The sequence below is a fragment of the Chenopodium album genome, chromosome 9, assembly GCF_948465745.1.
Source record: "Chenopodium album chromosome 9, dcCheAlbu1.1, whole genome shotgun sequence".
In the NCBI taxonomy this organism is placed as follows: Eukaryota; Viridiplantae; Streptophyta; class Magnoliopsida; order Caryophyllales; family Amaranthaceae; genus Chenopodium; species Chenopodium album.
The window spans coordinates 36,793,561-36,806,341 of record NC_137842.1 but is presented as its reverse complement, the minus strand read 5'-3'; the positions used below and the strand labels follow the sequence as shown (position 1 = coordinate 36,806,341).

Genomic DNA, 12,781 nt, shown 5'->3' with positions numbered 1-12,781 from the left:
TAGATCAATATCTGATGCAACAGCAACATTACCGCCGTGACATTAGCTATAACACCTAATGCCACGGTTTTATATACCTAATGTTACGGTGCATACACCCTAATGCCACGGTTCCCTATATCTAATAATAATAATAATAATAATAATAATAATAATAATAATAATAATAATAATAATAATAATAATAATCAGAATTTTCAAAAAAAAAAAAAATTAGAATTGTATTAATATAAATTAAAAGTTTATACATTGTTATCTATAAGGAAAATTACAAAATTAAATTATCACTAGTTAAATTAAGAACAAAACAATTAAAAGTTAAAACTAAATAATATTGATCCCCAAACAATACATTAAGCAATTCTTTGGGCCGCATCATTATTTCTTTCTCCCGCTTCTCCAATTTCTCAAGTGAGGTAATTCGGGAAGCATCTTCTTCAGTTTAAGTATCCACCTCTAGCAGTGTTTACACACATCCAATGGATCTAAATCCCCTAATAAATAAAACATGCATACAAATCAAAATGGGATTATAGAAGAATTGAGCACTAAAAAAAATATGAAAGGAACTTGAGGTGCCATGGAATAAACACATCTCTCACCAGAAGTAGAGCTCAGGTTACACGAGGAGTCAAAAATAACCTGTCAACCCTAGTGCACACTACTAATGATATAGACTCAGGGTCATAATACTTGATATATTTTTTCGGCAACTCTTCTCAGTATTAGAGCCCAAATTATGAGCATTACTTAGCTTGTCTCAACTAAAAGCATTATATGAAAGATATTGTAACTGATAAACAGCCGGGACACAGTCCAAGTCAGGTTAAGATAATTGTTGTTTCAACATCACAAAAATTCACAGAAATGTACCATAACACCAATAGCCTACATTCAAAAGAATTATCGAGCATGAAACAAGTCACAAGTCCAATATAACCAGATCTGTTCAATACAATTTCTATAACTTTTCTTTATTATACCCTCAGTTTTAAGGGTAGGAAGAATAAACCTTTGAGACTCGATAATGGGAGGGTGGGATGTAATTAGCTCACTAACCATTTTATTATTTCTTGAGCCAATATCATATTCTCTTCTCTTACTATGTGCTCCACCCAAAATACATAATCATATTCTTTCAAGTATCGCTAATTTAAAGACACTCTAAATGGATGTGGTCTAATAAAAACATTAAAGTTCATTAATAGGCACAAATGTTTAGAAAAATGGATCATATTATTTGGTGGTTGTTTGCAAAGGTTCATGCCATAGAAGTTGTTGATGTGCTTATTACACCTACATCATCTTAAATTTATGTCAGTGCTTATTGTTAAAAACTAATTAGCTCATGAATAATAAATGAAAGATATATACCCGTTAAAGAAGTTAAAAAACCAGTGCAGTCAATTCCCGCTTCATGCATATCCTTAAAAAGCTTCTCTACAGCCTCTCTGTTTAATAAGAAGCAGAATAGCAAATACTTTAATCTTTTGTTGTTTAAGTTAGATTTTTAAAACACGAGGATGATTAGACATTCAAGGAATGAAAGTGTAGACATTACTAGTTACTATATGCTAGCTAACACCTAAACCATATGGACATAACCAGAATGCCATATAAAGGGAATTGAGAAAATTCAAAGCTCATGACTAAAATATATTTGGATATCCACGAGACTAATGTCTTTACAGTAACCCAGTTCTCCTTTTTTGTATTATTTTCAATGTTTCATGTTCCATCTACTTATTCATGCCTCTTTAACCCAAAACTCCATTCATGTGGCAGTTCATTGTTCAAAATTCAAGTGCATAAAATTTCACATTTAATATTTTTTCTCAGCTTTCCAAAAGCATAAAACTTCACAAGTAGTAGCAGAGTGGTAGCAGCTGTAGCTGCAGCTGCAGCCTTGCCAGGGCAACAATAGCCTCTATAGGGCAGTAGCAGCTGCAACCTTTTAAAGCCAACTGTGTAGTAGTAGCTGCAACCTTGCCAGGCAGCCGCAGCAGCAGCCTCGACACGGCAGCAGTAGTTGCAAACTTAATTTCGCCACGGATCCGAAAGGATTTTGTTAAGCATATCAAATTACATGCAAGAAATATACCAAAACATAATAGACACGTGTCGAACTTGCTTCTAAGCGAGTACAAACCAGCAACATTACACCTGATGGGTACCGGACATATAAGTATATGATACAAAGTAATAAAAGGGAACTAGGATTAAAAATTTATCCTACACCTAAATCACATGCCTATGCGAATTTAATTCAAGTAAAGTCTAAACTCCAAAAAATGCTAATAATTACTCATTCTTCCAAGTCTAATAATTGAATTAAAGTAAAGTCTAAACTCCAATGACATAATTGCACTACCAATATTGTGCAACCAATCACAAAATCAACAAAGATAATTTGACACTAACCCATTAATTAATATTCAAAGCACTTGAGCTTCAACTGCACGCACAAAAGGCAAACAGGGGGGTTTAAAACAAGTTAATATAATATACTTCAGGTTCAAAACTTTAAAAAATAAAAAAATACTCTCCTTTCTATTAACTGTATCTCCATTGCTGCATTGTAAATCCTATTTCATGCCTTCATCTACTCTCACTTTTGGGTAAAATACACCATAGTGATAGAGTAAGCCTACCTGAGAAAAGCATACAATTAAACTACATATAGTATATGAATTGATATAACAACAAAGTAAAGAAAGAACATGTTGTGTGCAATAGACAAAGATAGACGGACCCTAGTGATGGATATACAAGCAATTCCTATTCTTCTTTAATTCAACCAAGTCACATACTCACAATAATAAATATATAGCCAATATAATAACCTTCTTCCTCCTAAATTTTGTCCACCCTACTCTTTTCTTCATGTAATTAAAATGTAACACAAATAGTTAATATGTTATGAGGAATATTAACCCTATAATTATCTGAAATTATTCTCTCAAAAAAGCCAATATAAGAACAGTTCACATACATTTATTGTTAGTCATTACTAATCCAAGATTCTCAAACCCATATGCTAATGAAGCAACAATAGATTCATTTCTAAATATAACCAATTTTAAGATCTAAATCCTATGTACAGAGCCTAATTGTTTCATAATAAAATAACCAAAACAAACTTATATTAGAGCCGCATACGAATTCCCCTAAAAAAACAAGCAAATTACATACAAAGAATGGCAGAATCTATTGCATCATGGGTTTCAGTATGACATGGTCGTACGGCCAATGAACCAACTATATTTGCATTTACACACCACAAAAGGCAAGACCATCAGATCAAATTAAAACTTTTGCATCTAAATTAAGTAATTTGAGTAGTTTTATATAATCTATAAACACCAAAGTAAAGGTTTAAATTTTTAATCAAATAATACAATTCAATTTTGTCAAACAACCAGCAAACATTTCATTGCTCTTATATCAAATAATCTACCAAATATAGTTTCATTTCAATAGACAATTTGAAATCAAGAAAATCTACATACATAAATTGCAATTAAAAGAACCGAAAGTGGAATTGGAAATTTAGGAAAAATAAAAATACCAATCTAGCCCTTAGCAGTGCTGCAGATGCGGCAGCATTGGTGGCATCCACTTGTGGTGGTGCGGTGGTCTGCGCGAAGTATATTGGATCTCCGAGTGTTGCTGATAGTGGTAATTCTTCTAGTTTTCAAAAGCTCCACAACAACTCGAGTAAATGTGAAACATAGCAAGGAAATTATATCACCATAAATTCAAAGCAATTAAGATTCAAAAATAGTTTGTTAATCAACCAAAGAACCCTAAATTATCTCTATTGACAATAAAATCAAAGATAGTGAAATCCTAGATTGTTAAATTGTTATTCGATGATTATTAAAAAAAATACGCAACTCAACTCAACTTTAGTGGAGGAAAGAAAGCTCAGAGTGCGTGTCAATGGAATACTCGAAGTATGTCGCTTTAATGGAGCTGAGGAGAAAGAAAGAAAGTCAGAGTGAAGGGGAGACAGAAAAAGAGTGGGAGAAAAAATTAGGTACTTGTATTTAACTTTATTGTGTGGATAAGGACTACTGCCGTTGCATCAGCCTTCCAAACCGTTGTATTAGCACACCTAATGCAACGGCTTCTTAATGTCGTCGCATTAGCCCCCCTTTTTCATATATAAAGTATAAGCCGTTGTATATAGCTTATCTAATGCAATGGTGATAAAAGGGTCGTTTTATTAACTCTCTTTTTACCGTCGCATTTGATAAAAAATGTAGTAGTGTGGAGACAATCTTGTGAGATAATCGGCATCATCATTATCGAAAATAACTTTTTTCACCTGTTCGATCATCGTATCCCTCATGTCACACACTAAGTGTAAGACACATGAGTCTGTATCAGCAACCCTCAAGAAGTTCATCATGGGTAGTGTAAATTCAAGAAAATAATCAAGTTTATCCCACCATCCATCACTCACCAATCACTACTACAAAAATCCTCAAAGAGACCGTAAATAAGAGATCGTTTTAGTAGATAACTGGTCTCTTTGTTTCAAGAGACCCAATATTACAAAAAACGGGTCTCTTTTGTATTGTCTTAAGAAGTGAATATTAAACGGTGACCTTTTAATATAGATAACAGGTCTCTCTTGATTTTTTTTAATTTTAAATTTAAAAGGGAGAGACCTGCGTTAGTACATAACAGGTCTCTCTTAAATTTTTTTTTTTTATTTTAAAATTTAAAAGGAGAGACCTGCGTTAGTACATAATCGCTTTCTCATTATTTTATATAAAAAAAATTGAAAAACTTATTAGGAGAGACCCGTGACAACTTAACCGGTCTCCCTAATCTACAAATAATATAAAAAGGAAATGAAACCCTAATAATTCACAAACCTACCTTCATCCGCCGCTCCTACTGCTTCTCCTTCTCTCCCTCCTCTTTCTCTCTCCAACTGCTTCTCCTTCTCTTCCAATAAATGAATTCACTACCACCACCATGATCTACTTCCTCCTAATCTATCTCCTCACCCGATTTATATCCGACCAAGTCGAGTGAAAATAATGACCCGCATCCACCTTGCTTTATCAAATCCGCCATAACAAGATTGTCACTTTAGAGAAGACGACATCGGAAGTGAGTCAAGCAAAAAATCAACCTTTGGCAAGTTAATTCGCTACAACAGAAGAAATCAAATTATTGTAATAAGAGAGACAAAAATGGGAATTCTAAGTGTAATAACTGGTCAAAAAAATAACTCCATCGTCAACAACAACATCAGCCAATCAATATTGATTCCTGCTCCTCTTTGATAAAGGAATAAACGTGTCATCAATTATCTATCCCTAGATAAAATACAATTTATACAACCTAAACCAACCTAATACGAGTATAAGGCAAGTCGAGGGTCGAAGCCAAAGGAGTGAGTCGGTATTAACTATAGCCTAAGTCAAGCTACTTCGAAGCTTGTAGTGAGAAAATGGTTGGTACTATGGTAACAAAGCTATATTGATCAAGTAATTCAAGAAACTAAACACTAGGGATGTAGGTTCAACATGCAAGTTCAATAATCATGCTAATTGATAGTTTATTCAATTGATTCAAGCATTGCAAAGGACAAACAATAGTAGCAATCAAAAGAATCCAAAAGCTATTTACTATAAGACAAGCTAGGGGTCACTATGAATGGCTAATCAAGGAAAATCACAATCAAACTCAATAAATTAAAGCAATTCTCAAATTGATGGTTCATGTCATTAAGAATTGCAATACAATCTAGATTAATCTTATAGGTCGATCACTCCTAATCTAATTAATCACATGCAAAACTACGTCAACCAATTTAATTGCAACAATTCAATCAATCAATGATCATCAACTAGCACAAATAATCAATCAAGCATGCTTTCCCTTCTCCCTAGCAACTAATCTACTCACTAATCATGGTATAACTCAAGAACAAATCACTAGAAATTGCATTGATCATCATTCTAAATCAAAATCAAGAGAAAAAAATATCACAACTACAATACCAAATTCAAATCCAAGGAAATCAAATAATCAAACATGAAAATAAGACAAACAAGCAAAGAGATGAACTAAAAGAAGAGATTCTCACTAATATTAATGATTGAAGAAGAAGAAATCCAAACACAATTGAACCAATGTTGAAATACCAATCTAATTCCAAGAACTTCTTTCTAACTTCTCTCTCTAAAACTAAGCTAATGAAAATTATCTAAAAGTTAGTTTTCAAAAAGGAATTACAAGTGTAAATATAAGCAAAGAAGGAAAACAGGTTCCTCGCGCCCTCTCAAAGAAATCACGCGCCCGCGGGGAAATGGGTACGAAACCCATAACAAACCCCGCGGGCTGTCTAGGCCACACCCGCGCCCGCGGGGAGCCCTCGGGGCAACCGCGGGGAGTTCCTGGTCGATTTTGGCAAATTTGGTGCAACATAACCCGCGCCCGTGCCTTTAGGATCCGCGCCCGCGGCAAAATGGCAAAAGATGATGCCCTCTCCAAGCCCACTCCAAGCCCTCTCTGAGCAGATTGCTTCCTCCTTGCTTAGTCAATATAGCTCATCTTGATCCCTTTGCAAAGACAACTCTTAGGTACCTACAAGAGCAAACAAAGAAAAGGAATAAAAGGGAAAAAGGGCCAAATAAAGGAAAACACAAAGAAAACACGAAAAACACAAAGAAAGAAGGAAAGAGAGGAACTAAAGGAAAAAGGACAAAAAATAAGAGAAGAAGCATGAAAAAGGGATGAAATCATCCTAAAAGACTACCCTATGAGTGCCATAAATGACACTCATCACTCTTTAACCCCATCAAATTAAAGCCGAATGTGCTCAAGGTATTTTCGGATCTTATTCTTCATCTTTTTCTTGATTTGGGTTTTTAATTTGAGTAATAAATTTCAATTTTATATTTATTTATTACGAATATCAATTGTTTATATGGGTGAGTAATTTTGCGTTTTTTTCTGGGATTATTTTGGTAGAGGCAACTGTTATATGGGTGAGTAATATATTTTTTTTTTTCTGGGTTTATATGGGTGAGTAATTTTGCGTTTTTTTTTCTGAGTGAGTAATTGTTTATATGGCTGCAATTGCTTCTGTTACCATTGTATGTGTTTAAATTCATAATTGTCTTCATTTTTTAATTTGTTGTTTAATTTGTTATTTTAGTGGAATTCTCAAGTTTTTGTATGTTGTTAGTTTCATGAAGTTAAGTTAGTGGGTGAATTATATTATGTATACTTGAAAACCTAGAAGCATTGCAACAAATTTTAAACCCAGAAGCATTGCAACAAATTTTAAAGAGAGTTGAACCCGATTTTTTTTTAATTTGTTTAGTGTTCATCGTTTTAATGGTAAGTTGTTTTGTGGTATGTTCTCAATCTTAATTATTATTGATTAATTATGTGGTTTTTGCTTTGACAGATATGCTGCTTTCACAAAAAAAAAAAAAAAAAAAAAAAAAAAATCTTGAGACGAAGAAGTTTGAGTACTTAAGATTAGCTACATTTTATATGTTAATGTAATTATTTTTGTACTGATTACAATAATTTATATACGAATTTGGAGTACATTATTTTCAAGTTTTCTGCATTTGATACAAGGAATTTTTCCAACAATTTTATACATTGTAATTTAAATTTTAAAAATCAAATTAAATTTTTTAAATTTTTTTTATTTAAAATGAGACCAAAGAGACCCGTTATACCTAAAAAGCGGTCTCAACTTCCTCTAACAAAGACTGCCTAATTTAGATAGGCGGTCTTAGTTTTTAGAAAAGAGAGACCGCTTTTCTCATAAAGGCAGTCTCAACTTTCTCAAAATTGAGACCGCTTATCTTCAAGAGGTGGTCTCAGCTTTCCCATTCTAGAGACCACCTCTAACAAAACAGTCTCTTTGTCAAAGAGATCGCTGTGCTAGAGATCGCCTCTAAGGCAATCTCTTTGGCTAATTCAAACGGGTCTCTTTGGCCAAATTTGTAGAAGTGAATAAATCCTTAAACTCCCTCGCCTTAAGTTCAACAGCACCCTTCCCATTAACCTTATATTTCTTCCAGTCAAGATCTATCACAGTTTTTTCAAGAACATCGCTTACAATTCTTAGCCTAGTTGTCATCACTATCTTAGACCCAAACCTAGTTTCAACAACCTTAAAGAGTCTTAAAATCAAAATAACGTTCAAAAATTGTTTTGAACAAACCATGATTTTGAATAATATAATTAATTTCATCAACTTGCTTCACTAAATCTGAAATCCATTTACACTCTTTGTAATAGTCAACTTTCTCACTAGGTTCACATATAGATTTCAAAACCAAGTTTACGCAATAAACAACACAAGGTGTCCAAAAATTGTAGGATTTTTTTTTTAATTGCACGACCATCTGCTTTATAATTTGCAGCATTATTAGTTACAATCTAAACAATATTAAATGAACCTACATCTTCAATAATTTCAGAGAACAAACCTACCATATAGTCAGCGTCTTTTGTAAGGATTTCACTTGCATCAAAAGCTTTCAAAAAAATAGAGCCAGCATCTGAGGCAGCCATTATATTTATCAAAGGCTTTGATGTAAGATCTTGCCAACCGTTAGAGAAAATTGAAACTCCTTTCTTCACCTAACTGTCTCGAATTGGGTAAAGTAATTTTGCAACATGAGCTTTCAATTGAAATAGTAAAGTTGTTTTGAGTCTTCCATAAGTAGGAGGAAGAAACCCATGCAAGTGTCCATTGGCTAGCCTTTGACAAAATTTTCTGAAGTAAAGATTTCTTACAAAGTTGAAAGAGAGCATACCCGTATAAAACGTCATAGGACATTCTTTGTCATCTTCTTCCCTTTTTAACACATTAAAAGATAACTCCAATGCACCTTTTCTTTTCTTTGAATGAGCTAAATCCGAACCTTCATGAAGAGAGACGTAATCCTACTTTTGTTTGATGCTTAAATTACGAGACCTTTTCTTCTGTTCAGCTTCATCATTTTCCCTCTTAATCTCGCAATATATGTCGTCTATGATTGTACAAGGTGAAATACCTTGGTAGGAAATTTTAATCATACACTTTTTTACTTTAGAATAAGAACAACTTAGTTCTTCGTTGCAATACTTGCAACTCCTCTTCCCGTTACCACCTTCATCAGCTGACAATTTCAAAACTTTGACATCACTCCTTAGTGGTGTATCGTCAAACCCTTGATTCTTAGTTGGTCGAGGCATTAATGCTAGATACGATTATAAAATTATAAGAAAAAATTAAATTAATTAAGTCCTCAAGGAAAGTCGTGTCTAGATGGAGGATCCAGAGGTCCCATTATGAATAAAACGGAGGAGGAAATGGTAAACATAATTGAAGACGTAGTGAGTGTAAGGAGGGTGTTCCCATTGTAAGGGATCCTTCTCCTTAGATGCCCATGTCCCTTTAAAAGCCTAGGACATTACAATATAATTGTTACGGTGTATTAGGATTTGAATTCCTAACTATTTGGGAGACCTTGAATTAGAAATGATACTCTCATCACGCTTTTTTGTAAGAAACAAGTAGGAGTCGCCAATGAGTTTTAGGAAAACTCATAAACCTCGTTCATGCCTTTCTCCCAAGTAAAGTTCAAGGGATAATTAGCACGAATCGTAAGTTTACCATGCCCAAATTGGTCTACATAAACCAGAAATGAGTTCGGGAGCAAGGGTATCAATATAACATTCCTTTTAGAGGGGATTTGCTATCTTAGCCCTAGTACGACCTCTATTAGCTCTTCCTTTTTCACAATTTCATCACGAAACAATATATGCAACATGGTTCCTAAAAACTAAGTTAGATTATTTTATTTACAAGTTTCAATCCCGTAGGAATTATATTGCAAAAGTCGTTATTCTTATTTAATCAATATTCATGACAAGAACAAAATAAACAATATTCGCCTTGTCTTAAGTCATAAAACAACAATTAATTATCAAATTCTAGTCTTGATTAAAAAAAGAATACTATGTAAATTAATTAATTAGAAGTGTGTTTTAAGTGATCAAACAACACTATCTATTCAATTAAAGTTATTTAAAAAATAAAAGAAAAGTTATTTATATAAGTGCTCATCAGGAAACTAAGCTTTCTTCTTTTATGTTAAATCTCTGTTTAATGTGTTTATTAACTTTCTTTCTTCTTCGTACCTCCAAAGATTCAATGAATTCAATTAGGGTTGGAAAGTATTTTGGATGATAGAAGAAAATTAGTATGATAGTAAGAGAACTTGAGAGATTAGGGTTTTGAGAATGCTAGAATTTTTAATTCTGATTTTCCGGTCCTCATAATGCTGAACGAAGACTCCTATTTATAGGCGTAAGGATCTAGGTTTAGGGTTTTAAAGCCGCGCCGTCAGGTGGCGTGCGTAACACTCTGAGTTGCACTAGTTGCCGCGCGCATCTCAATGAGTCGTGCGCGCGCAACTTACTGAGTTGCGTTGGGATGCGATTTTCCTTATGCGAAAACGCGTTTTAAAAACTTTCATAACTTTTGATTGCAAAGTTGGAATTAGGAGTGTAGGATATCATTGGAAAGGTATGAATGTCTAATTTCTGATCCCGTTGAAATTAGGTTTAAATCTGTTATAGATCAAAAGATTTGACCGTTGTAGTGCAAGGGTGTCGGTTTTAGGGCTCGGTTTAGTGTTTTGATCATAACTTCTTCGTTTTAACTCGGATTTGGGTTTATAATATACCGTTGGAAATCTGTTTGAAAGGGCTATCTATATGTATAGGCCATGAATGGAAATGTGATGGTAGTTTTATCTTTTTGGCTCGGTTTTCAACAACGTAAGATCCATTGGATCGAATCATTGCATTTGCCTCATTTGGGTCCGTTATTAATCAAGTTTAAACATGTATGAGCACATTTTAGGCCTAATAAGTAATCGAAAAGGCTCTAAGATTACTTGGTCTCAAATATGAGTTTTAACGTAATTCATAATGCATTTCGTAGTCCATAAACACTTCAACTTTGATCTAACATGAAGAACGGAAATTTGTAACATCATTGCACTTACTTTTGGGATAAGAGGCCAAAAGTAGGTGTCTACAGCTATCCCCCACTTTGTTTGTGTGTTGAATAGACGATGATCAAAGTAGTCAAGGAAATTGTTGGGGTTTGGTGAGTCCGACTCACCGCGGAAACAAACCCAAAAACATGACCGCACTCGCAATAAATAAAACCATAAACATAATTAACCTAATGAAAATATTGAGATAATAATTATACCTTTGACGCGTGATTTTCCCGACCTTGATGGGCTCATACTTCGAAATCTAGCCTCGAAATTACGATGACCTCCAACGGAAGTCCACCCAAAACTCGAACGCCGACTAGGGTCCAATTCCTTGGAGTTAGCAAGGCCCGACCTTAAACCGAGTAATTGAGTTCAATGTTTTTCACAATGGTGGTGCCTTTTTTAACTCTTGTTCAAAGGTTTTCACAATGGTGATGCCTTTTTCAACTCTTACCCAAGTAGCTTTCCCAATACCCCAAGTTGGGTATTTATAGAGAAATGCAAGAGTGTGAAAAGCTCTCCCATCAATATGGAGAATTTGATTTTCCCATTTTTTTTAAAGCTAAAATAAAATTAATAATCAAACTAGTAATAAATCAACAAGTGGCAAGTTACAAGGAGGAGTAGGTGAGGACCATTTGGAGGGGGGGGGGGGGACCAAACTTGCCCCCACTCTTACTCCCATAACCGGTTACCTCTCCCCTTTTCCTTCCAATTAGATTCAACCACGTGGCAGCTCACTTGAGAACCCATGGCAACCTTATGGGCTGCCACGGTGCAGTTATGGTGCCTCGGCCTAGCTCACCTTGCACCTAAAAGTGCGGGCTGTTGGCTGCCTGGGTCTAGAAAGCCACACACCAAGTGTGTGGGCTGCTAGCTGTAGAATGCTAGCCTAGCCCCGCAAATGGTGCGGGCTACTAGTTGTACAATGCTAGCCTAGCCCCGCTAATGGTCCGGCCTGCTAGCATTTTCCACGCCCCTAGAACTCGGTTTTCCGATGCTAGGGGTGTTTTGGTCATTGTTGATTTATTGATATTTTCACATTTCATATTTTTATTCTTTTTTCGACTCGACTTTCGACGCTCGGTTTCGACACTCCAAGCTTGAATTTTCGATGTCTAAATATTAATTATTCGATCGACTTATTAATTAATTCCTAATTAATTCGTCACTTTGGCTCGTTAGTTGCTTGGGTGTGACCCGAAAGGTTCAGTCAAGATTAAGATCTATTATTAATTATGCATTAATATCACTGATCGGAAGTGGCCTCCACCCCGACATTTCGATCACTTGACCTTACTGAAAAATTAGCTTTGTAATAATTTTGAACCCCCTATCGGGATAATACACTTGTTCGAAGGACACGATTCCTTTCAATCTCCCACCTATCCTTCTGGACAAGTTTGCTTTTTAGTGTATAGCCCTTTTCCTATGTCATTTAATTCCTCTTCATGAACTATATGGTAATATTTATTTGTCATCCTTATTACGTTTAGAAGTGTTTCTCGGTTCTGAGTCCGACTGTCAATAAACAGATGATTTCTAAAATCCATCCGAGCACGACCATGCATTTTATAGTCTCGCTCTACAAGAGGCCTTGTAAACAACAAAGACATCTTTTCTATTTTAATAGGGGGACATTTCCAGTCTTGTAATGTAGCTTCTTTTACAGAAAGGACCTAGCCGCCTGAGTGATGTCGTTATAATCCCCTATTACGGCAGGCGTTTGA

General features: G+C 34.8%; 1 long non-coding RNA gene across 3 annotated transcripts; it reads right to left on the bottom strand.

The window, feature by feature from the left end:
• Positions 1 to 202: 202 nt before the first annotated feature.
• On the bottom strand, positions 203 to 4,000 carry LOC145559736 (uncharacterized). 3 transcript variants are annotated; one of them, XR_014092910.1, is made up of 4 exons: positions 3,569 to 4,000; positions 2,422 to 2,651; positions 1,375 to 1,451; positions 203 to 494 (listed from the first exon to the last, which is right to left on the bottom strand). It is a non-coding gene; the product is annotated as an uncharacterized LOC145559736 (long non-coding RNA). The 3 variants fall into 3 exon arrangements; XR_014092909.1 differs by having other exon boundaries at positions 2,422 to 2,647; XR_014092911.1 differs by lacking the exon at positions 2,422 to 2,651.
• Between the last annotated feature and the right edge of the window lie 8,781 nt (positions 4,001 to 12,781).